General features: G+C 44.5%; 1 protein-coding gene across 5 annotated transcripts in view; it reads left to right on the forward strand.

Annotated features, from left to right (window-relative positions):
* FYN (FYN proto-oncogene, Src family tyrosine kinase) overlaps positions 1–25,977 on the forward strand; it is a 207,951-nt gene that overhangs the window by 21,486 nt on the left and 160,488 nt on the right. For all 5 annotated transcript variants that reach the window (XM_082404802.1, XM_082404803.1, XM_082404800.1 and 2 more), the window contains exon 2: positions 4,394–4,433. The gene's annotated coding sequence lies outside the window, so the exon portion shown is untranslated. The remainder of the gene's footprint in view (positions 1–4,393; positions 4,434–25,977) is intronic.

Here is a 25,977-nt window from a genome sequence, read left to right on the forward strand (position 1 = left end):
ATGGCCAGAGGAAAAAACATTTTTTCCTGGGGAAACAGGGCCATGAGGAATACTCCACAACGGAAGGCCTTGTCTGAGCTGGGTCCCGTCCCGGGGCCTGCCCCAGCTGTGGGGCGCACAGCAGATCGTGGTGCCCTGCGTGTCTGTGTGCAGCTGTGGAGGCCCCGGGCGCCCACTGTGAGAGTGGGCCTGTTCCCGGGCTGCAGGCAGGGGGCCAGCAGCCCCCCCCACTTCGCCAGAGAACATTGAGGCGCTTCTGTGTGCACTCTGTATGTGTCTCAGCTTTCTTTGGAATTGTGGCAGAGTCTGGCCCTGCCTGGTCTTTTTTGTGCCTTGGATCCTAAGTTAAGAATAACCGAAGGAACACTGTCCCTGTTGACACGCTTGATATGGAAGCTGCTATCAAATGGCCATTTTATCCTCAGTCGCCACTGACATTACACCACGTACAGCTCTGAGTTCTCACTTGAGTTTTGATTGAATAGATCTGTGATCGTTGGAGCAGAAAGAAGCCATTCAGACATGAATATGTGGAGACGTGTCTAGTAACGTGCAGATGTTTTTTGGCAGGTCAATGAATATTTTAAGTCTTTTGCAAGTAGTAAAAAGGGTTGAACTGGGAATAGAGGAGACTCGGTGGCAGGAGAAAAGTATCCCTCATTTCTCTCTCAATCGTCCATTTCTTAAAATAATCAAACAGAAGCCTGAACCATGATTTAAATCTTGGATTCATCATGGCCCTTCCTTAAATCTCCACCTTATACAAGATGTGATTATGATTGTAATGTATTGAATCATAGTGATTCTAATGTATTGAACGGTTTCCCAGTCACTTTTTTTTTTTAAGTAGAAAGGAAACACTGGGTAATATTAAAAATAACAGCAGAATCTCCAGATTGGATCTTTGTCCTTTATTTGTAGCTAAAGACACAGGACTAAATTTAAAGAACAGGTCATCTTCTGGTTATGTGTGTATGTGTGCGTGGTGTGTGGGTGCACCCTGGGTTTCTACACCCCTTCCCCAGTACCCACTCTGCTCGTACGTGCAGGAGGCAGTGGGTCAGCCTGATTCAGCGCGGTTTCATTTCCTTCATTTCTGTTGGTCAGTTCTTCATTAGTCACCCTGCCACCGCCCCTCTCACCCCTTCACCCCTCCATCCTCAGAGGCGGCCCAAGTGCCTGTGGTGCAGCAGGCACTGTACTCAGTGCCATCCTGGCCACAGATGAGATGGCATTCGAGCAGGAGAGGCAGGGAAACAGGTACTGCATGAAGTGCTGTAGGAACACACCGGAGATGAAATCCAGTTCTTCAGAGAAGTGGGACCAAAGGGAAACAGGAGCAGGAAAGTGATTCTGTCCTGAGCCCTGAAGGCCAAGTAGGAGAAGATTCTGCTTACCCAGCACAGTGGGTGAGACTGGAATGACGATGCTTAGTCCAGTGCCAGGAATATGCTGGGGGCTGTATCTATTTTTCTGCCCTTTCCTGGGATAGAAGCGGGTTGAGGATATACTGATGGGTGCAGAAGTGTGCCCCTCACTGCCTGACTTCTGAGCTGGCGTATGCTGTCTCTCACCACCTGGCCTCTGCCTTAGCGCCCCACCTTTCTCCCACCAGCCTTCCACCGTCCTCAGCCACCCCCGTGCACTGCCAAGCGTCTTGCCATTCTCCGAACATGTGGCCAGGGCCCCTTTGCCGGGTCTGGTTATTCCTCTGCCGGCACTGTGCCGTCGCAAGTTATGTAGGTGGGAATGGGAGATCAGTGGGGGCAGGGGGATGGCTCTATCAAGAGGGAGCTCAAAGTTGAGGGCTTCTCAGTGTTGTTCTTAGAGTTTTCTCTAAAAATAAAAATCTTTGTGTATTCCGCCAATGAGGGAGGACTTGAGCTGATCGAAAGAGTGGGGAGTGGTCCATTTTGGGTCCAGGCCTCGTCCTTTGGCTTCCATTCCTGCAGTCGATCACACATTTGCAGCATTTCTGGATCTGCCTTTTCCAGTGGGGAATCTGGGTCACTTCAGTCATGTTCTCAAACAAAACATCAGCACTGCTTCAGCAGGAAGAATAAAAGCATGGAACATGCCCTAATGCCCACAAGCCCACCATTGAATACATTTATATCGAAATAGTCAACTATTTAAAATATCTGTATAAATACATATGCATATCTATATTTGTAAACACACATACACATACACACATATGGGGAGGGAGGTGTCTACCTTGCCTTAAGTGTTAGAATCTTAAACAGCCTTTATTTAAGAAAGATAGAACTGGTTTTAAAAACTAATGCCACTCTTCATTCCAAATGGGTTGCCACGTGAATTTTACTTTCAGGCAATTCTATTTCATCCATCCGTATCCTCTTTGAAACAATGGAGCTGGCGCCTAAAAATATCTCAGGCTGTGTGTGCTTGCTGGGAGTCTTTGAAGTTAACGCTGTGACATCCTTCTGGGTTCTGGCTGCAGGATGATACATATATGTATTGTCTTTGTTAATTAGCTCCATCTGTTTAGTAAGCCTGAAAAAGAAATTGGATGATGCCGCATATATGTACGTATGGATAAGATTCCTTGTGTAGTAGTGAGCCAGCAGCTACAAGCAGGTTTTCAGTTTTCCTTTTGGTACCGTGGAGTGAAGGCTCATTCTTTCAGAGCCTGTTGCTGAACTGGGGATCCTGTGTGGCTGCAGTTGTGCTGTGTGCATGGGAGAGGCGGAGTTTCCTCACTACTTTGGAAAAGGGTAATGATTCTCCAACTGCTCTTTCTGTGGCAGATGGAGGAATCTTTCACCTTGCATATTAGAACATTCCATTTTATAAATCAGAATGACAGCCTTCCTAAACCTCTTTCAAAGTGTTCAAGAATGGAAGTCAGACTTCTACTGTATAGACGTTCCCTTTGGTGAAAAGTTCTCGTAGTACTGACTTACTCTTTGCTGGTTATAGGGAGGCCAGTTGAAATTTCTGGACAGAGGGAATTCCCTTTTTATTTTTATTTTTTTACAGCTCAACAGTGTCTAGATCCCCAGTGGGTGAGCCAGAAGAAAAAGCATATATTGCCTGTTTGGTAGGACAAGACAGCATGTCTCAGAAGCAAGGAGGAGATGGGGGTTGTGGGTTGCTGAGGCACGGGCTGTGGCGACCTCCGTAGCGCGTCCTCTCCCTCCAGCCTCCGTGCCGATCCTCTTGCGTGTCTGCAGTGAGTTCATGATTTGAATGCCCCTCTGCAGAAGACAATATATGAGTTTTTAATTCTCTTCCCCATGGTCATTTTTTCTTCCCTTCATTCTGAGTCATCTTTGATTAAACGAAACAAAGATGTGACTGTTAATTACTCAGTCTTTCAAACAGCGCAAAAATTCTCTTTTGTGTGTAGGGAGGGGGGGTGGTTTTGATGGGGATGGTAATTTACGACGGGAGTATTTTAAACTATTGACCAGGAAGAAAGATGCTAAGAGTCATAGTGAAAACAAGTTTGAGTCTCTACTAAGATAGGAAAAATTGTTTCTGCTTTTTTTCTTCCAGATTTCTCAAACCTTTTACTTTCTGCCCTAACGTACTGCTGTCAACGTAATTCCATTCAGCCATTGTTATTGTTCCCTTTAGACACCTTATTAAAACTGAAGCTTTGTTCGAACAGCTAAAAATCTCAAATAATAAATGAGGTACCATAATATTGGCAGGTTGTAGGCAGAGTGCATGAGCAAGCTGGAGGTCTGCCATCCTGCTCCTGGCACTTTAAAGATTCATGTAAAGTGGGCACGGGTGCCATCAGAGTCAGCATCAGCTGTGCCAGGGGCTTGGCACAAGGTTCTAAGGTGATCTTGGGACTAGATTTCCATGGACAAGTTGTGCAGGTTGGTGGGTTGGCAGGCCTCCTGGAGAGGGGAACCCCAGCTGATGGGAAAACAGGGCCATCCCAAGAAGGCTGTTTTGGCAGTGAGGCTCACCCGCAGTCAGACAGGAAGTGGAGCAGATAGGGTCTGGGGACTAAGGGGAGATTTAAGCCAAGAGGTAAGTTGAACAAGACCTTGGAGACCCATTTTCAATGTGTCCCAGCTATGGATGACTGGTAGGCACTCTGAAGAAGGTTGTGTGTGTGTGTGTGTGTGTGTGTGTTCACACTCAAGACCTCCATCCCTATTTTTCCTGGCTCTGAAAAGTTAAGATCTCATGCTGGCTTCCTTTGGTGGTACGGGGCCAGGTCTTTGCAGTTGCAGGCAGGTGTTTGTGGCAACTGTGACTTCACAACAATTGTGTGAACAAGAAAAAAAATTGTGGGCAAATTGATTGTCTGCAGCAAATGAAAATTCTGTGGTGGTGCTTTGTGGGTGGTTTACAGGCAAAGAGTGCTCAGTTCTCTTCTGACGTCTATTTTTTTTTTTTTCTTCTACAGTTTTTTGAAGAAGCAGGATGCTGATCTAGACGTGGAAAAAGTAAGTTGGCAAGTTTTGTACTAAGAGCACGTGCCTTGTAAATTAGAAAGGGTTTTCCACTGGGACCCAGGATTTTGTCCACTTTGAACTTGGAATTGTGACGCTGAGCCCATAGGTTTCTAAGAGAGAGGTTGAGTTGGAGATGGAGCTGGTGTATGATATAGAAAGTCTTAGCTCACTTAGGTGAACCTGCTACTTTCCCCCTTCCCTTATTTGTAACACTCAATTTTGATAATTATGGGAACATATGTTTTAGCTCTAAGATATGTCTCCCCAGCCCAGAAATAGAACAGAACAGCTGTCCCGTGGCTGCTGAGCCTTCAGGGGCTGGTGAGGGATGGGCAGCCCTCTGGCTTCTGGTTAAGGGAGGTTCCCTGCAGTTCATTCATTGTTGGGTTTTCCTCCGCTCTCAGATGGCTGCTGCTTACTGCTGCCCTAGTTGTACCTTCGAATTGCAGTCACTGTGTAACGGGTCACGCTTTCATTCACTTAACGTTGCTGCCCGCTGGGTGTTAGACACCTTGCTGGACTCTGCTGAGACAAAAATGAATGTGACGGATAATACACGGGTAATTATTACGCGATATGATAGAGCCGTGCAAGAAGAGCTCTGGAAGCTCAGGCTGAGGGTTGGGCATCCAGAGAAGCTGCTGGAGGGAGGGGATGTGCGAAGGGACCAGGGTTTTCATTCTTTCTGTGAATGCTGGCGAGTCTTCTCTGCCTGCGCTTCTCTTGTCTCCCAGGCACCTTGGGTTCCCAGGAAAGGCTGGACTTAACACAGGTCTCACCAGCCACCCACAGGATCCCTTTCTGCCCCAGCCTCCATTGCCCAGTCACATCGCCTTGGGTGTAATTTTTCACTGGTTCCCTGGCCAGTCAGGGACTGCCACCTCATCATGCTAGAATGACCTGGTTGTTACTTCTTATTTTGGATTTATGGTGAGAGAGGTTCTTCTCCTGAACTGGAGCCATTCTGTCTGCAGACAGTGCACCTTTGTTTTAAGTTGAGGAAGTATACTATCTGAAACATCACTCGACACCAATTACGAGCAACCCCTCACCTTTGACCCCATGCAGCCCCCCTAGCGATCTCCTCTCAGTCCTGGCCTTTTCAGCTCATACAAACCAAGGGGACTGGGAAATAAAAGGGCTCTAGTCAGGGCCAGCAGAAGGGAGCCTTTGTAGAACCCCCATGGGTTAGGTTTTGGCCGTGGAAGCCAGGGGTCGACAGAGACTTCCCTATGGGGGTGAGTACTGTGGCCCTCTTGGGCCAGGCCAGGCCCCCAGCAGGAGGAGCCTCTGGGCGCCAGGAGCCACCCCAGGGTGGTATAGCACAGAACAGCAGAATGCCCTGGGGGCGGGGGTACCCAGGAAGTGCCTGGTGCTGTTCCAGGCTGCGGGGCTTGCCTGGCCTCGTGCAGCCCAGCGTGAATCCCACAGCCACTAGGTGGGGAGCTCCAGCTCATGGAGGAGGCATGTCTGTTTGTGTTCCAAGGACCGGGCAGACCAGAGGGCTTGGTAAGTGGGGTGGGGAGCCCCGAGTGGAATGGATTAAATGCTTGCTTCAGCTCTGCTGTTGACATGCTCTAAGATCTTAGGCAAGTCTGCTCTCCTTTCTGAGCCTCATTTTTCTCATCAGGAAAGTGGTCTCTTTTCCAGGACCAGTAAAAGTCTTCATTTTTTAACTTAAAAATGCAAAACATATTTTTTTCGTTTTCTGACTTGAACCTTGAATCAAAAAAGAAAAGTGACTGTTGGCCACAGTCTAAAGAAAACTTAATAAGGCCCATTGCAGGCTGGGCGCTCCTTTCAGGTAGAGCCTGATCAGCTGTACCTCCAGGTACTACTCTGGCAGCAGTGAGTGTCTAACAGAGGAATGGATGTGACCGACCCTGTCATGTGGGTTGGGTGTTTGTAAGTACTGAGGGAAGTTAGAATAAAAGAAGCTAAGTGGGGGGTGGGAAATGCTTCTTGGGCTGCGTGAGTTTGGGCTTCCCTGAAGGGCTCTGCCTGTACCCTCTCAGACAAGGAGTTAATGACCTGAAAAACACTTAACCGCCCAAGGGGAGTTCACTATTTTAAAAGCTCTAATTCAAAAGCTCCAATTCCAGAATCTTGTTCTAATGCTCGGACAAGGCTGTCGAGTACAGATATACCAACTATTCTTTTTGCCTGTATTTATATATATATCTGCCAGGAAGAATCTAGTATGGGGTGCGCTTCCATTGTTTAAGTAAATGATACCTGTTAGCCAACCCAAGTGAAGAAAAATCACTGATGTCAGAGTGTGTTTTTTTCCCCGGTAGATTTTTGGGTTTTCTCTTTCAGTTGAACATTTCAGTTGAACTGTGAAAGGAAAATTAGCTTTGACATGTCAAAGCTCAAAGATAAATCAGCATACATTCTGTAATTATTAATTATTGTCTGTAGTTTATTGGACTTCCACTACATACTGAGTGTTTTTTATATGTGTCGCACTTAACCGTTACGACAATAATGTGAGGAGACCATGTCCCTTACCATGAGTTGCCCAAGGCACCATAGTAATAGCAAGGATTCTAGTCGTATCTGTCTGGTCCAGAGCCTTCTCTTTCTCATACCCCATCTTACCTTGGAATTGATATAATATTTGAGACAGTATATTTGTCTTACCTTTTTTTAAAAAGTTTTATGAGTAAGTAATAACAAATCAATATTACTTTCTAGAGAGGTCTTCCTTGACTCCCAATCTAGATGGGGTTGCTCTCCCACCATGCACTTCTTCAAAGCTATCATTGTTGTTGTATAGTTATTTGTACAATAGCCATCTAATATCTGTTTCCTGTTGGAATGTAAGCTTTGTCAGGTCTGAATCCTTCATGTGTTAAGCCTAGAGCCTGCACCTAGTAGGCCCTCTTAAGATGTTGAATGCTACATGACCAAATTGAGGGGTAATGAGACTCAATGAAAGCCACCTTGGTAGGTAGAAAAGTAAACAACCTTATTGTGTACTCCAGAAATCATGTTCCTCTTCTCCATCTATGGGTTTTATTTGTGGAAATCATGCTTGTTAATAGCATCATATGGAGATAAGACAATCATTCCCTGGCTTTCTCCCCAAAAGTGCAAAGTTTCAAGCAGACAAACGAATAGATAATTCTTAAGAATGAAGTAATCTGGGAAGCAAAGCAAGTCTGAAGATTATCAAGGGAGGAGCAGTAAGAACACAAAGGAAACATTAAACAATTTTTTTCACAGAATCTTCTAGAATTATTGAGAGATACACTTCGAGTATGGTTTCCATAAATAACTGATTTAAATATATAAGGTGTATATTCTTATAAAAGTATATTTTATACTTTTATAAAATGTATATTTCTTCTAAAAGTGAAACCCATCCTCAACTGAATTTTAAAGAATATGTAGTTTTGTTTTTATGCCAGAAAAACAAAAATGTACTTTTTAAAATAAAAAGCTGATAAAATTGAGTCATCTTATTTAGTAATTTAAATCATGATTTAAATGAATTTGATTAAAATAACACCTCTTTGGTCATAACTACTCTCAAAGTTCTGAGGAGACAGGTTTGATTTTCGTGTACCCTACATGGCCTTTGTCTAGCATGATTAAAGTATTTTGGTGCCTGCCTCGAGAGAGACCCTTGTCATATCTGTAGTTTCAGTGAGACCAAGAATTCCTGTACTGCTATTCCAGCTGTTCACAGGGCTTAGATAGCTGCCTGCAGGCCACAAATATGGCCAAGATACTACTGTCTGTTTGATAGACACAGAGGCCACCTCAAGTAAAATTGTCATTCAGAAAGAAAAGTAAATTAAAAATTTCCTCCTGCTTTAGAGTTGTTTCCTTTCTCTCAGTGAATTCCTTGATATGTGTTAGTCTGTATGTAAATGTAGAATGCACATAGAAGTTACTCCATTTTTCAGTCTTTCTTTTGTTTTACTAAGTCCCAAGAGAAATGATAAAAAATATCCTAGATTCTTATTGTGAGGCTAATAGACTTATGAAAAAAACCCACGTCTTTCTAAACAGTGAAGGGTTCAAAATTCAAGACTGCATTAGGCACTGAGCTTTAAAGTCGTGTGTATGTGATTCCTAACAGCTGGTTGGGAAGAGGAAAAAAGAATTCATATTTTCCTTTAGTGGGGGGAATACAGTTTCCAGGGGTCAAAGGATCAGCAGGGCTTATACGGAGTGTCCAAAGGCTTGAGAATGCTGGTCACTGGGAAGGCATGCAGCTGTGTCTCCAGGGGGAGCGTGTTGGGGGTTGGTGCTGGGTGCACCACCTCACTGCTCGCTCTAAGGAGGAGGAGAGAGAGTGAAGAGGAGGGACAGCATAAGCAGAACTCTGCTGTCTGTAGAAGCCCCTCTTCCTGAATGGAGGGGAGGGCGCAGCAGGTGCTTGTGGGTCCCTTAGGCCCTCTGAAACCCGTGCCTAGGGGCCTGTGGGATGCCAAGTTTAGCTCCAGGGCCCACAGGATGCCCAACGAGGTTCCATTCTCCACGCCCCCTGCCCCAAGCTCACACACATACTGACCCATTCTACTGGTGACTGGGCATCGGGAAAGACCAGCATCTGTCTCACTGAGTAAGGGCCAGGCTTCACACAGACTGCTTTCCTGGTGACTAGGGATCTAGAAAAGGGAATGGCTTTTGGTTGGGGGTGGGGGAGTGTGTGTGTTTAAGAGCGAGGAACTTGCACAGAATTCTGTTTTAGATTGAAGAGCAAACATTTTTAGTCCTGGATGAAAAATAGTTGTTACGCATCACCCACAATAACTGACCAACTTCTACATAAATCTCTGGATTGTAAAACTAAGCACTGCTGTCCAAGAAGAAAAAACATGCCCTCTGTCAGTTTGAATTTCCAAGATAATAAAAGATCCCTCTTCCTAGATATTATAAACCCAGGCAGATACTGATGGCAGTTGGAAGAGCTACAGGTAACAATATTACGTTGTCTAGTCCTGGATGCAGAACAAGTTAATTCATCCTTTCCTCAAACATTAATGAACTCAGGTGGGCCAACCACTGTTTAGACCACATGTCATCTTATTCAGTTGTCCTAGTTTACATGTGAGGAAAACGAAGCTCAACAGAAATGAAATGATTTACCCAAGGACTTGAATCTAGGAAGCAGAAGATCTAAACTAGGTCTCGGTCTCTTTCCACTCCACGTTGGAGGTTCTCTTGTACTGAGGTTCTCTTGAGCAGAAGACAGATGAATCATCATCAGCCTCCTGTCATCAAACTGGTAGTTTTATACGTACCTTTCAGTTTCTCTTCCCTGATTTTAAAAGGAATTTCTCCTTTATTTGTGGCTTTTAAAATAGTAATGATGTTTTTAGCAAGGAGACATTAGCAACTCAAAAGGGGGAACCGTTTCCTGAAACCTGACCTGGTGCCACCTGGTGGTCCCCTCAGTGACAGCGTGAGAGTGACTTACAGAGATGGTGGTGGTGGGAGTCTGGGGAGGCCTGCGGGACCCTCATTCTCTCTCCACAGCTGGTTCCCAGGCTGGGGGATCATGTCATTATATTGCTCATCTCAGTAGCATTCATCATTCTCCAAGAGCTGGATGTTGCCAGGCGAGGGTGGGGAGAAACACTGCCCACATAACAATAGAGAATAAAGGCTAGCTCCGTCCTACTCCAGAGGCTTCCTCCTCCCATCTCTGCCATGAGATGCTGCATAATCTGTTCCACGGCAGCGAGGCCTGCTGGATGGAGCTTGGAGTCTTCTGCTTGTCTGCCCTGCTTAGATTCGTTGTCTGCTGAATTTGTGTGTGAAGGAGAGATTGCTGGTAAAATATGCATGCACAATGGCTTAAAAGATGCTTTTGTCACTGCCCCAGACACTTTTCAAAGCAGAGCTGCACTTGTTCTGAGTCTAGTATGGAATAGGCCATAAAGACACATAAAAATTCGAGCTTTTCCCTTAAAGGAGGCTATTACTGCCCACTTTGGGCCCATAACAACATTTTATTTAAGCAGAAAACCCTCCATATTAGTTTGCTGTGGCTGTCCTAAGAAATGACCACAAACTCGGTGTCTTAAAACAACAGAGATTTATTCTCTTGTGGTTTTGGAGTCAGAGTCCAATGTTAAGATGTCAGCAGAAATGCATCCCCGTCAGAGGCTTTGGGGGAGAATCGGTTGCTTGTCTCTCTCTTCCAGCCTTTGGTGACTCTAGGCGCTCCTTGACTTGTGGCCATATCTCTCCAATCCCTGCCTCTGCCTTCACGTTACCTTCTTCCCTGTGCATCTCTATCCCATCGCCCTCTGCATCCCTCTTGTAAGGATACCTGTGATGGCTTTGAGAGCCCACCGGCTAATCCAGGATCAGCTCTCCTCTGGACAGTCTTAACTTTATCATCTCACAGCATGCCATGTAAGATAATATTCACAGATTGCAGGGATTAGGAAGTGACTATTTTAGGGAGAGGTAGACGTTTTTCTGCCTCTCACGCCTTCTCTTGGGGAATTTCTGTATTTTTCATTTCCTGAAACATAAAGCCTGCTTCCACTTATTTTACAAGTTACTTGAGTGAATTTGATTTTCCTGGAAGGGGCCACTTGCAAGACCTAAGAACTGACCTTGTCTCCCAGGCCTCCAAACAGGCCAGGCCAGGCCTGTCTTCTTTTCAGATTGGGCTTAATGTAAGGGTGAAGAATTATGGGCTCTGAGAGCAGGGAGGGGCCTTTGAAATCAGATCCTCCAGTCTGAGGGGGAAACTGAGGTTAGAGAGGCAGGGTCACCGAGTCAGGAGTAGAGCGGGACCAGCATTTACTACTTCAGCCCCTCTTCCACTGTGTTCCTGCAGATCTCCAAGCTGTCTCTCGTAATATAAGCCTTTAGGTCTTTCTTCATGTGAGAGCTCTTCACCTGAAAACGCCATCCCTGCAAATCCTCCTTTCCTAGGCCAATAGCCCTGGTTCTTACAAATATTCTTACATTACCTCATGTCAGGAATTCTGTTATTCTGGTCACTTTCTCCGGGATGCATTCCCTTTCTGTCACTGTCTCTTTAAGAGCATGGCACTCAGACATGGACAATACTTCAGAGATGGCTCGGCCAGTGTAGAGTAAGGACTCTACACCTAAGACTATTAGGCCTGTGAGATGCACGTGTTTTCTGCATCATTAAATGAGGTACCAGTACAGACCAGGATCACGTCTCTCATTCAGCCTCTCTGTGGCACCTTCCGCTTGCATTGAGCTTGCATTCAATAAAAATCCTTAAGACCTTAAAATATGAATTGCTTTAAACCCATCCCCTTTGCCCCTGCCATGTAAAAGATCTGGGCTTCCGTCAGGAGCAGGGTGGGATCAGCTGGAGATCCAGAATGTAATCCAGACGGGAATCCAGAGAACAGACAGATCCGTGGCCTGGGGCACGCTTATGGGGACATATGGTAAGCAGGCTGTGACAGGAGGCAGTTAGGACAGTTGGGAAGGCATAGCCTCGGGGGAGTCCTTCCAGAGGTGGCAGTCTAGATGGGCAGATGTTTGGCAGCAGAATCGTCTGGCTGAGCGGGTCGAGGGGCCAGATGAGAGGAGTGCTAGTGTATGGGGACAAGACCGCAGCCAGGACGCTGTAGAAGAGCTGGGTCCACAAGAATGAATTACAGGATCAACTGCTGAAAAGGGGTGGGGCCCAGGACAGGAGACTGAGCCCAAAGAGTAAAAGGCAGCCCCAGGTCTGAAGTCAGAGTCATAACATTGATGGGAGTCGGAATGTCAGTGGCCTGGAGCCTCTCCCACCCAGAGCCTGGGGTCAGGGTCACTAGCAGAGCTTATGAATAGGGTGAGTTGTCCCAGCTGAGTACATTGGAGGGTATGGGGGAGGTACCGACATCATCCTACATTTATGCAATAGATTTCTTTTAACAGTCAAAAGCAGGATTTTATTTTTTAACTTGGGAGGATTTTGTTGTTGTTTTGGTCAGTTCTAGTGGCCATTTCAGCCTGTTGAAATCCTTTAAAATCTCTGTTCTTTCTTTCTTTCTTTTTCTTTTTTTTCATGTCTTGGCTCCTTTACTTTTTAAAAAATTTTTATTGGAGCATAGTTGATTTACAATGTTGTGTTAGTTTTAGGTGTATGTTCTTTCTTCCAATTAATTAACTACCCCCTTTCAGCTGAGAATTATTTGTGATCTCCATAAGCACATCTTTTTTTTTTTTTTCCTGACTTTATAGCTACTTTATTTATTTATTTATTTATTTATTTTTGGCTGTGTTGGGTCTTCGGTTCGTGCGAGGGCTTTCTCTAGTTGCTGCAAGCGGGGACCACTCTTCATCGCGGTGCGGGGACCGCTCTTCATCGCGGTGCGCGGGCCTTTCGCTATCGCAGTCCCTCCCGTTGCGGGGCACAGGCTCCAGACGCTCAGGCTCAGTAGTTGTGGCTCACGGGCCCAGCTGCTCCGCGGCATGTGGGATCCTCCCAGACCAGGGCTCGAACCCGCGTCCCCTGCATTAGCAGGCAGATTCTCAACCACAGCGCCACCAGGGAAGCCCCATAAGCACATCTTGATGAAAACATCTTAACCAAAGATGATGAACCTCCCAAGTGCTGTACAAGGTCCTCCCTCCAAGTCAGTGTTGCGCCCTGTGATGTTTGTGCCCTCGGGAAGGCCATCCAGTCAACTCTGTGTCCACCAAACCCAACTGTCGCTTGGCCCAGGGTTTCCCACCTTGCTCAGCTATGTTTTGAGTGACTCTCCGGAGCTTTGCTGGCATCAGGGTGCTCTGTGTCTATAATTTATCACTCTGACAGTCCTGTGAAAGTGCCCTGAGATACAGGCAGTGCCACGGGGAGGAGAGTTGGTAGAGTACTTGGTTATTCACTGCTTTGAGGGCAGAGGTACCCGTTTGCTCTCACCGATGTCGCTGGGTTTCAGTCCTGAGCCCCACTTCCTGTAGCACCCGCGGGGCATCGGCTCGTGGGTGATTCTGAAGGAGGGGCTAGAACCCCGTACTCAGATGTGGAGCCCTGATCTTTGTTTCAAGGGTTCACTTCCACTGAAGAGTGATCCTCCTTTGCGGGGTTACACGTGGTCTGAGGAGAGCATCCGCCACTGAGCAGCAGGTGAACACGGCGGCTTCTCGGAAGCCATGGGGGTGTTCACGAAGCTGTGAAATGTGCCGCTACTGAATACAGGCAGGGCGTAAAGTGAAGGAAAGGAAGTGGACCGTTTCTGTTAAGAGAAGAAGGTATGAAACAGTGCATCCGTTTGCATAGTCCTTCCCATAAGGCTGCCATGAGAAAGTGAGATGCTTCCAGGGCAAAGCACAGGCAGCGGAAAGAGGGTGTGGGCCCAGGGGCTTGACAGTAAGTCCTGACCGTGCCTCTCAAGAGCTGCGTGGTGGTGACTGGGGGAGCAGCTCAGCATCACGTGTCCATTTGCAACTGCGGCGAGTGTCTGAGGGGGAGGGACGGGGGGGCTGTGAAATCGACGCAGATGCGAGAGGGTCCCAGTGGGAGTCAGATGCAGAGATGCTGGTGAAGGGAGGGTGTTGTCATAATTTGCGCCTTCTGTTTGTTGTCTGCCTTTCTTTGGGCGATACTGGCCAAGGGTCGGCTCACTCCCGGGTATGCTGTGGGTAGACTCATAGACCAGGTAGGAGAATGGGCCAGGGGAAGGTTCCTTTCCACAACATGATTTGATCTTGTGCCCTCCATCAAGATTTAATGCTACAGTAATTTAAAACAAACAAATATAACTTGTGTGTGTGGGGCGGGGGGGGAAGATTTTGTCCATCTTTAGAAGAATATTCTGAAAGCTGGTCCTTCTAGACTCGGGATGGTGGAAGCAGTAGTTTATAAAACAAAGTAACTGCCACTTTGCCTATTATACTGTTATCAGATGGAGGGAAACTTTTTTTTCCTTTACCAGAGAGCTTGACCCATGCATCAAGGGGAAACTTATTGCAAAAAAAAAGTGAATTTGATAATGGGGGCAGCCCTTGAACAGCCCTTAGGTAGTGAAAATGAAGTAACTTATAAAACCTATTCATGGAGTTTAGAAGCTGTTACAGGGATCCTTAGTGAAGTTTTAGGTATGGGGGAGTCTTCACTGGCATATAATGTCAGGAGTGCTTTTTTTGTATATGGCCCGTGAACTGGTAGAACTAAAAACTTTTGGCAGCTGCCGTAATATTTACTGTATTTTCTCATATTTGGTATTAATAAATATTGGCTACTAACCAATCAAATAACTTTTCTTTATTCCATTTTTACAGTGGCCCAGAGAAAAATATAATCAGGCTTCATTGTTTTCTAGATCGTAAATACAACAACAACAAGAAGACACTAGATGCAGTTGGCCCTTGAATAACACGGGTTTGAAATGCAATGATCCACTTATATGCAGAGTTTTTTCAATAAATATTACGGTACTGCACAATCTGCAGTCAGTTGAATCCACGGATGCGGAGGAGGGCCGACCATAAAGTTATACGAAGATTTTTGACCGCACAGAGGGTCGGTGCCCCTAACTTCCCCTCTCTGTGCTGTTCAAGGCTCAACTGTAATGTTTTTGAAGGAAAAAGTAAGAAGCTTCAGAAACAATCATTTCAGACCCTACAGAGGAAGATGTGTCAAGGCAGGAAAAGCACTTGTTTGTTTTCTGTTTTCAAGTTTTGGGTTTTTTTTTTTCAAATAGACTTTATTTTTTAGAGCAGTTTGAGGTCCACAGAAAAATTGAGGGGAAGGTACAGAGAGTTCTCATACACTCTCTGCCCCCATACATGCATCGCCTCCCCAGTTATTACCATCCCCTACTAGATGGAATATTTGTTACAGATGATGAACCTACACTGACACATCTTTATCACCCAGAGTCCACAGTTTACATTAGGATTCACTCCTGGTATTGTACATTCTATGGGTTTGGACAAGTGTATGACATATATCCACCATTATAGTATGGTACAGAATATTTTCACTGCCCTAAAGATACTCTGTGCTCTTCCTATTCATCCTTCTCTCATCCCTAACCTCTAGCAGCCAGTGATCTTCTTACTGTCTTTATAGTTTTGCCTTTTCCAGAATGTCATATAGTTGGAATCACACAGTATGCAGCTTTCTCAGATTGGCTTCTTTCAGTTAGTGATATGCATTTAAATTGTCTACATATCTTTTAGTGGCTTGATAGTTCATTTCTTCTTAGAGCTGATTCATATTTCATTGTCTGGATGTACTACAGTTTATTTATTCATTCACCTCCTGAAGAACATCTTGGTTGCTTCCAAGTTTTGACAGTTATGAAAAAGCTACTATGAACATCTGTGTACAGGTTTTTGTGTGGACGTTAAGTTTCATCTCCTTTGGGTAAATACCAAGAAGTGCAATTAAAAGTGCTTCCTTTTTGTTGGAAATATAGAAATTGTTTTTTATTTTCTTTCAGGGGGTGGTGGGGTAGAGCCCAAATCAGCACATGCCATAGGCCTGTTTGCATGTGAATTCTAAGCAGCTATCATTTCACTGATGCTTTACCCATGAACATCCATTGCTGTATTTCGGCTCAAATTTGAGATGGTGAATGACAGATTTTTGCATTTTCTCTTATATCACCATATCCCCTGGCCCCATGATCATTGAGTGCTTTCTTCACTCAAATTGAAGGAATTGACCAACTTGGATGCCTTTCTCCAAGGGCCCTCCTTTTTTTCTTTGTTCTCCCATGACCATGTTCCTGACTCAGGTTCTTGTCACCTCTGACTTTGGAATTACCTTCCCTGGCCTGGTGTTTCAGACATGTCTTTCAGTTTCTCTGCTTATGGCTGAACGCTGTCTGAGTTCTCTGTTAAAGCCATCCACCTAGCCCGGCCCCCTTGCTTTGATCTTGCATCACGCTCCTTACAGGGCTGAGTGTAAAGTTGCTTCACAGTATCTTACCACCTCTTTGCATAAACCTTTCCTTACTTTTCTCGTCATTTTGTTAATATTCATTCTTTATTATGGCTTCTGTGATCAAATGAAAATAGGCCCATTAAAGTTAAAATGGGGCTGTGCTGTTCTGTTTCCATGTTATGATGCAGATGGTATAAAACATTTTTGAAGAAAATCAAATTAACTAGATTCAGATCTCCAGGACAGTGGCTACAATTTATGTATTTTTTCCACAAGAAGTCTACCAAATAGGGGAGACAAACTGAGGTTAAAAAACTATTTGCCAAATCTAATTGCTTTTGAAAGAATTTCTTTATCAGTTTTCATTTTTGAGTAGGAAATAGAAGCTTTTAGAATAAACATTCCTGAAATAGAATAAATCCAATAAGAACTCTTTATTTTGTCTAAATTAAGGCCGTGGTACCAAGATCAGGACTCCTGGGAGAGTCTAACTAAGGTTAGAGCAAAAAGTAATCTCAGACTTTACTGGTAAAAGAGGAGAAAAAAGGGTGAAGAATTATGCCAGGGTTGGAAGCCTGGGTGTCTGAGAGATGGGTGACTTGAGATCATTTTACAGAAATGAGGAAAGAGTAGTTTGGGGAAGTCAGGCTGGGCAGCAGTCATGTGATGGAGTAAACTTGTCAAGCTTCTCGGGAGCAGCAGGAGACCCTGTGGTTGGGTCGGGCGTGGGAGATCCGGGCCAGCACTGCCGCCTACAGCTCCTTGCCATGACTTAGCAAAAGGCCGGTGCACTCTGAGTGGCATTTCAGGTCCCCTTGCAACACGGTTGGCACCACGTTCTGAGGGAGAAGTCACCGCAGAGTTTACCTTCCCATCCACGGTGGCCTGGATAAGTGCTCCAGGTGAGTCCGTGTGGGGAGCGCAGACCGTCATGTTGGGTCTTCAGTGGCTGTCATTTTGAGTGGAGCAGGGAGTCAGTCGGAGCAAGCACTCAGTCTAAGACCAAGGTCCACACTGAGGGCTCCGCGGAGGGTCAGAGCGCCAGGGAGGTGGGTCCAGGTGCAGGGCCACATGAAAAATTATGGTGGTGATGAATATATATGCATTCAAAGGAGTGTGTATGAGTGTCAGATTCATACATATATACCTGCATGGAGAGGGAGGTGGAGAGAGAGAAATACAACCACCCCTGTACCCATCTTGCAGCTTAAGAACTAGAGGATCACCAGTGCTTTGGAGGCCCCTGTGTGTTCCTCCTTGGCCATACCGCTCCCCTTCAAAGGAAACACTGTTTTGAATTTTTGTGTTTGTCATTTCCTGGCTTTTCTGTGTAAGTGTGTTTCCCTAAGCAATCTATTATTAAGTTTTGTTTGCCTCGGGGCTATGTATAAATGGTATTCTTGTACCATTTGCTTTTTTCAGTCGGTATTTATTTTTTAAGATTCATCCCTACTGATGCATGAAGTGACATGCATGAAATTCATTTCTCTTCACCTCTGTGTGGTCTTGCATTGTATGAATACACCACAATTTATTTATCCAGTCTCCTCCTGATGGACATGTGGGTCATTTCCAATTTTGTCCTATTTTACACAGTCCTGCTATGAACATTCTTTTATGTGTGTCCTCTTGCGAACAGTTTCTCTAGAATACGTACCTAAGAGAAGAATTTCTGGGTCTTAGAGTACGTGCATCTTCAGCTTTACTGGGTAATACCAAATTGTTTTCCAAAGTAGTTATACTTGGACTTTCCATTGGACATTCCCATGAGTATACAGATTAACTTTTAAGAGAAGGGGAAGTCTGAAGGGAAGATGAAATGCCGGATTAGCTACATTTTGGCGAGGTAAAGGATGTCATTAGGGTTTGATGAAGTACAGCTCCCCATCAAAGTGTGGGGTAGAGACAGCTGGAGATATGAAGGGGATGTTTATGTTCTAAACAACCGTTGTGGGAAGGGTGAAAGGTTATCTTGCATGGACTGTAGTCACATTGTCACTAGGGAACAGGTTCCATCTCAGTAGGAATGAAAAACCCAGTCCTCTCCATTTTCACTCAGTTTTCCCCGACCAGCAAGAACCTTTAGTTCTCTGTCTGGGGAGCAAATAGACGCTGCCAGGCATTTAAGTGTCTGTTTCCACATCAAACTGAGGGTGGAATGGATTCTAGTAAAGCTTTCAAAACATATCCACACAGAGGCACACAAATGTTTTGGAGATTACTTCCTCCAAACACAGGAGATTTTTCTGACAGCCATGCTTTGTATTTTCTAAGTTCAGTAAAGTGACACAGGGTTTGACAGTGCTATTTCTTTGACCTCAGATGAGAACTCAGAGCTGCTCTCTGGTGGCTCATTCACTTGACCTGAGAAATATGGGTCTGTGGCATTTTGAATAGCGAATTAACTGTGAAATATGACCCGTTCCTAGGTGAGTATTTTGGCCTTATTTGTAAATCCTGACCATTGTTATAAGTAAAGCTGATAGAATCTGTTCTCTTTTCAAAGAATTTCCATTCTTCCAAATCTAGATTTGAGTGAGGATAATGTCTTTTGTTGGCATTCCTGTGAAACTGAAAGTAGAGCATTAAACCATTAAGAGCACGTGTTCTCTGGAGTCTCAGAAGGGCAGCTTTTTTTAACTTGTTATTTTTGGGTCACCCACCCTTCATTAATAGCATTCATCCAACTTATTTGATTCCAGGCCAAAGAGCTCAGTATGGTGGCATTTTCAGAATATTTTAATCATAGTTTTTCATCATCTGTTGATTGGTATTATCTTTTGATGGTGACATTACACATTTGGGAAAGCAGCGTGGTATGCTGAAAGTAACACTTGTGCTTTGCCAAAAAAATGTAAAAGAACCTCAGTTTTCCACAATTGAGGTCTCATTTATATAAACTATAACACGTCTACTCAGTGGAACATTATATATTAGTTAAAATGATTATAAAAATTGTTAAATAAGTTGGACAAATGTTTAGTTTGTTAAGTAGAAAAAAAGCAGAATACCAAATTGTCTGTGGAATATAATCCTAATTTTGAAAGCAAAATGTATGGGTGGGAAAAGCCTACAAAAATTATACCAAAATGCTAGTTGTTGTATTTGGGTAATGAGATTATAGGGATTTTCTTCTCAGTGTGGTTATATTACTTTTATAATAAAATTAATCAAAAGGATGGAAAGAGAGATCAATCTGGATTCAAATTGCCACTGTACCGTTAACCAGCTGTTTGACCTTGGTCAATCTACTTAACTGGGTTCCTCGGGAGCTAGAGATGTTGTTTACCTCCGTAGGGTTATCAGTCAAATGGGGTGATATTCCTAAGACCCTCTGTGCAAGTAGCTAGTAAAAAGGTTCCTCCCAGCTTCCCCTTTTTTGGTGAAACAAGCTTTGCCTACACACACCCAACAGCTATGATTGATGCTCTTTTATTGTCTGGTTTCTATTTTGTCTAGTTGGGGCCTCACTCTGATCTCAGTAAATACTTTTGACCTCTTGGAACTTCTTTTTTAGCAGTGACAACTGATGGTTATTTTAGAGAAGTGATTGATGAGTAAGAATGCTTTTTGTGACAAGAGGGGAAATTTGAAGAACTGGACCTTCTAAAGTCCTAGAATTTCAGCTGTTCAAATACATACATGTATTTGATTGACAGAAATATGTTTGCTAATTTGAGGACATCCTTGTTAATGTCCCTCTGCTGGTGAGGAGGAAACACGTTATATGCTTGCTAAACAGGCTGGTGATTTTCTTAGCCCTGCCAAGTTCTTCTAAGAGACAGGTACAAAAAATATGTATGAGAAGAATTCAGCCAGGATCCCTGGGGGCTGTGTGTGAGCTCTAAGACGTTAAACGGAGCTTTTTAGACTTTGTGATTATATGAGATGATCATGTTCAGTAGTTGATGTAAACAGGGGCCCGAGACGCTCTATGAGATTGTAGTTTCTAACTTATTTCAGAGTAAGTTTACTGGGGGCAGGGAGAGGAAAATCCATTTCTTAATAGTAATAGCCAGCTGCAGATTGGCTAGGCAGTGGAAAATGTAATCTTGCCCAGGGTTCAAAAAAAGATGCCCATATTCACATGGTCCCAAGTCATCCCATCTACTTGGACCAAGACTCAGAGTATCTGAGCTCTCCCCTAGACTCTTAGACTTACAGTCTGTCAGGGCAGAGTACATTCCTGACCTACTCAAGACTAGAATCCAGGTCTCTGAACTCTCAGTTCATGTCCTGTCCAGAACAGCAGACCTGCCCTCTGCCTCTCGCTGCTCTTGAGCAAGTCACTGGACAGGCTGAGCCTCACTTTTGTTGTAAAATGAGAGGTTTAATCTCCAAGGGCCCAAGTAGCTCAAAATCCCAAAGATTCAGTAATTCATTAGAGTATTTCTTTTTTTTTTTAACGTATCAACATATTGAGAGATACAAGTAATTAAACCAGAGAAAATCAACTGTAAATTCTTGTCCCTTAAAGTTTGAGGCTCTGAATCAGGCCCCCTTGTCTTCTGCAGATGGCTTGGTAGGATCAGGATCTTTCTGCCCAAGGCCACAGTTCTCCGTTGCCCAATCTCCATGGCCCTACAAGGGCCCAAAATGGCATAAAGCAAACCAGAGTGCCTCAGCAGGAACTTCCTACAGGCGGTTGTAGCTCTTTAAGAAAGAGAAGAGAGTAAGGACAAGAAATAAAAGGCATAGAGGTTGGATGGGAAGAAGTAAAGTTGTCTTTATTTGTAGGCAATATGGCAGTTTATATAGACAAATTCTAAGGAATATATACAACTGCTACTAGAAAGAACTAATAATTGAACTTAGTAAAGTCACAGGATACAAGGTCAATATACAAAAATCAATTCTATTTCTATAGCTAATAGGTAGAAAATGAAGCTAAAGAAACAATTCTGTGTATAATAAGAGCAGAAAAACATGAAACACTTAGGAATACATTTAACAAAAATCAGTCAGTTGGTGCTGTCTTTGGCGGGGGGAGGGATCTTGAGGGTAATGGGTGCTAACAGTCCCAGACAGTCCCAAGGGAGTGGACTTTGTTTTTCAGCCCTTATCATTTCTCAAGGGAGAAGCTACATAAACTTGTATCATTGTTGTTTAACATCATCACGACATGGATTGTAATGTCAGTTTGTATTCAGCAAACCAGCAGTGCTCCTAGGGCCATGCCATCATTTATCTGATATCAGGCATATCTTCTTTGCACTTGGTGTGTAGGGTGAAGTCCTGAGCGATTTTCGGGACCAGATTAATTCTCAGGCATAAGATGTTCACTCAGAAAGTTGTGATTTTTCTTTATCCCTTGTTCCTACTTCTCTCCAGGGTGTGATGAGGCATTTAATCCATCAGACAGCAGGAGGATCTATGTAATGAATTTTTACACACCCTGGTCATTTTAATGTAATTGTCCTTCTTTTAAAAGGCTTCATTATTAAGTCTATTGTTAGGATTGTAAAACTACCTAAGAGAGACAGGAGGGCTTTTCCCATTTTCAGAATTTAACACGGTTTCTTAATTGCACTGCTTTAGGTGAACGGTAATTAAATGGGTTGGGAGAATGTGCAATGTTTATTTATAGTAACTCAGGCATGTCATGTATTTATAGTCATTACTGCACAGTCTACTTGATAACATCCTTTCGGAAAAAAAAATGTCATGACTGTTAAAAGTAGCTCCAATGAGTGTTTTTGGCAGGTCTTTGAATCTAACTGTGAATATTAACAAATCCAGATACCCTTATATTAAAGTACCGTACATAGTAAACTTTTTGCAAGAAACCTGTACTTGCAAGGCTCTAAATATGCTTTTAACATTTTTAATTTAAAAGATTTGAGTTAAATATGTTTGCCAATGTCAGTAGTCTTTGGAGTGTTATAATGTACCTAATTTTGACAAGATGATAGGAGAATATTCCTTCGTTCTTACATTTGGTAATAAATACAATTTTAGCACCTTTTTCTTGATGTGCTCTGATATGGCAGATTTGTCAAGCAGATAGGAGAGAAGTTTTCCATCAAACATCGAGGATCTTAATACCAACTAAACCACTGTTTAGGGGTCTTTTTGAGCACCAGATGAAAGCTAGGAATTCTCCATCCAGAAAAACATATACATGCAATCACAGGTATAGTATGCTACTCAGGAGTAGGTCTCTGGACCCCCTGAATGCCTAGTCATGGATCCAAAGATATGAATCCTTAATCAAAATGCCAATTGTACAAATAGCCCCTTCGGATGTGCACACACACACCCCGCTCCACCCCCCCCCCCCCCCGCCATGCCTAGTCTCTCCTGTGTCTATATGTCTACAAAGCTATTTTTATTTACACCTTTTCTCCATAGGACATTTTTACTCAGTATCTTCATTTACCAACTCAGTTTAAATGTGACAGGAACAGAGGTCCCTTTTCCACCGCTACCGATTTCTCACACTTCTCCTTATTTCCTCAGTCATTACAGATAGTCATCACCTTCTTCCTTTGCCCCATCTCCCCAGAAGCTAAGAACAAGCCTCCTCTCTTCCTCCGTGTGTCCAACACGTTGATAGCTTTTTATCACGTGTTCTTTCCACAGAGCGACCACTGTCATCCCCTCTGTTGTTTTTCAGCACCACCTTAGCGCCAGCGTTCCACAGCCGTCCTTAAAACTGTCCCAACCTCTCTCCCCTGCACTCCCTCTCCCAGCACCACCCTGCCACTCCTTTGGGACTCGGAGTTTTGGTGTATGTGGTCAGCCTCACCCAGGCACACTTTCCCTTGAGCCCTACCTACTCGGCCACCTCTGGGGATTCTCTGTCACCACACACAGCAAGTTCAAACCCGCCAGCTCCTTCACTCTGGGGGACACTGTCCTGCTCCCACTGCCCCCAGGGACTCCTTCTTTGCCCAGGTCCCTTGCGCGTTCCTTTCCAGCCACTGCTGTCCTATCTTCCTGCACCAGGGACGCTGTGTCCCTCCAAGAGAGCAGCTAGGACAGGTTGTCCACCTGCTGACAAGCGATGGTTGGGCGTCTCGCATTTTCTGTTCATAGTCACTGAACCTGCAGGAAGATGGGTCCCCAGGACTGGGTATTTCTGTGGAAGTCTGTACTTCTGTTCATTCAGCACCACCACCACCACCCCCCGCCCCCATTTACCTGGCTCAGTTGAGTCAGTAGTTCAATAAAGACACTTTGGAAACACTTTTTTTGAAAGTGTGTATGCAAGGGTCCAGGAGAATAATACAAATTATTATTAATAATAATTCGCAAGGTAAGGAGTCCCTGACACCCCCGTATGCATGGCCTCATCTTCTGATGCTGCTGTGGAGGCTGGTGGCTCCCTCTTTGCTTGTCAGGGGGCGCAGAGGCAGCGATCGGCCCATCCCTGCGTCCTAGCACGGAGCGAGGCACCGGGTGTCTGGCAGAGGAGCCATGCAGTTACCTGGCACGTCTGTTTCAGTATTTCATAGACTCATATAGCTGGGGGTGACCTATGAGGTGACCTCCTACTACCTCATTTGACAGCGGAGCAAACTGAGAGTCAGGGAGGTTAAATGACTGGTCCAAGGTCAGACAGCAGTGAAATCAGCTTTGGAACCTATGTTTTCTGGCTCCCGGTCTCCCTTTTTGCTGCACTACAAGGACTTCTCAGCCTGTGGTTCTTCTTTTCCCCATCTCTTTCATCTCCATTATTAGTGCCTGTTTGTTGCCTAATAAATATTCTGAGCTCTTAATGCTGCCTGATGTTGTCTGCTGCACCTCAATAAGCCTAAGAACTTAGTAATTATCTTACTGTTCGAATAGCACTTGGTACTTTTCAGGATCTTTCACTTATGTTTTCTCCTTAGATTTCACCAGAAATCGGTGAGATAGGTTGAGCTTACGTCAGAGGAGAAAGAGTAGAGATTATTCGAGACCACGTGGCTAATCAGTGGCACAGTTGAGGATAGGATCTGGTTCTCCTCTAGCAGGATGTAGTGTGTTAAAACTGTTTTGAAAATCTGGCTTCAGGATTCTTGCCTTCCTTTATGTAAATATGAAAAATAGGATTTCCTATTTTACAGCAGTTTTTCAGTGTTTTTGTAAAGTGTGTTCTGAAGCACTGTGGTCCCACAGGATGCTCTGTTAAAAAAAAAAAAAAAAGGTAGGTGGGAGCTGTGGCCAGATAAGCCGGGACAAACTGCCTGCTGGGTCCCCTCCTGGGGATTCCCAGAGCACTTTAGCATTGAAAGGCTCCTCTGCAAAGACTGTTGAATATATTGTAATCGTGGTGAAATACACGTGACAGAAAATCTACCTTCTGAATCATTTTTAAGTGTGTAAGTTCAGCAGTGTTAAGTATACTTACATTGTTGCTCAATCAGTCTCCGCAACTCTTCTCATCTCGTGAAATGGAAACTCTGTACCCATTAAACAACCATTCCCCGTTCTCCCCTCCCCCCGCCGCTGGCAGCAGCCACCCTTCTAAATCATATAGTATTTGTCTTTTAGTGTCTGGCTGATTTCACTTAGTATAATGTCCTCAAGGCTCATCCATGTTGTACTACATGTCAGAATTTCCTTTTTTAAGGCAGAATAATATTATATAATAATACATAATATTATGTAATATTACATAATAATAATACATACATACATATATTGTATGTATATACCACATTTTGTTTATCTACACAACCAAAGTTGACACTCGCTTCTAACTTCTGGTTGTTGTGAATAGTGCTGCTTTGACTGTGGGTGTACAAACATCCCTTTGAGACCCTGCTTTCAAAGTGTTCTGGGATATATACCCAGAAGTGGAATTGCTAGATCACATGGGAATTTCATTTATACTTTTTTGAGGAACCACCATTGTTTAACACATTTTTCTACCCAAGTTTCACAGCTTATTTGATCACGGAATTCTTTTTCCATGTTACACCTTTGAGTGTCCCACAGAACACGGACCTTTCAGGAAACGCTGGGAAATCCTGAGCTCAGTAAGGATTTCCGTTTGTTCCAGGGGGCTGGCACACCTCAGGATGCTGCCTGGCAGTTTGGCCACAAAGCTGTCAGCTCAAGGGCAAGGTCAGCGGTGTGGTCCCAGGAGCTGCAGAAGGGGAGGAAGCTCACGGGCACACAGCAAACGGGAACAAGCGTTCCTGCGCTGAAACCGGCACTGCGCTCTTGGCACAGGTGAAGAGGCACTGTGATGCTGACGCCGTTCACTCTTCACTGTCGTTCAGTAACAACGTGAGGAAGAGTAAGGCCTCCTGCCGACGCGCAGTAAGGGGCCCGGGGAAAGCGTTCCCGTGAGATGTATTGGAATTCAGAATCCACTTTTTCCCTCATCCCCCCGAAGAGGAGAGCATGCCACCTCGTCACAGTCTAAATGGGCTCCTCCACAGGGCTTGTTGTGTTGACTCCATCTCATTGGCCCTTAATGTGGTTCCTCAATAATTGAGGGGTGATTATAAACACTAATTGTGCAGGTAGGTTAAAATTCCAACAGCGTTGATTTGCCTCGCACAGATGGAAAGGGTGTGTGGGGCAATGGCAGTAAACTGAGGAAAGAAACAAATTCCCCACCCCCAAAAGCGGCTGGGTACCTCAGATGTCCTTGTGGTTAAGTCCCAGCCATTGGTGAGCTGGAAGGAGCCATTACGCGATTGGACACCTGAATGCCCAGGTTCGTTTCTCTAATAAACACTGGCTGAAAAATTGGCA

Source organism: Balaenoptera borealis (genome assembly GCF_965194805.1).
Source record: "Balaenoptera borealis genome assembly, chromosome: 9".
Lineage (NCBI taxonomy): Eukaryota > Metazoa > Chordata > Mammalia > Artiodactyla > Balaenopteridae > Balaenoptera > Balaenoptera borealis.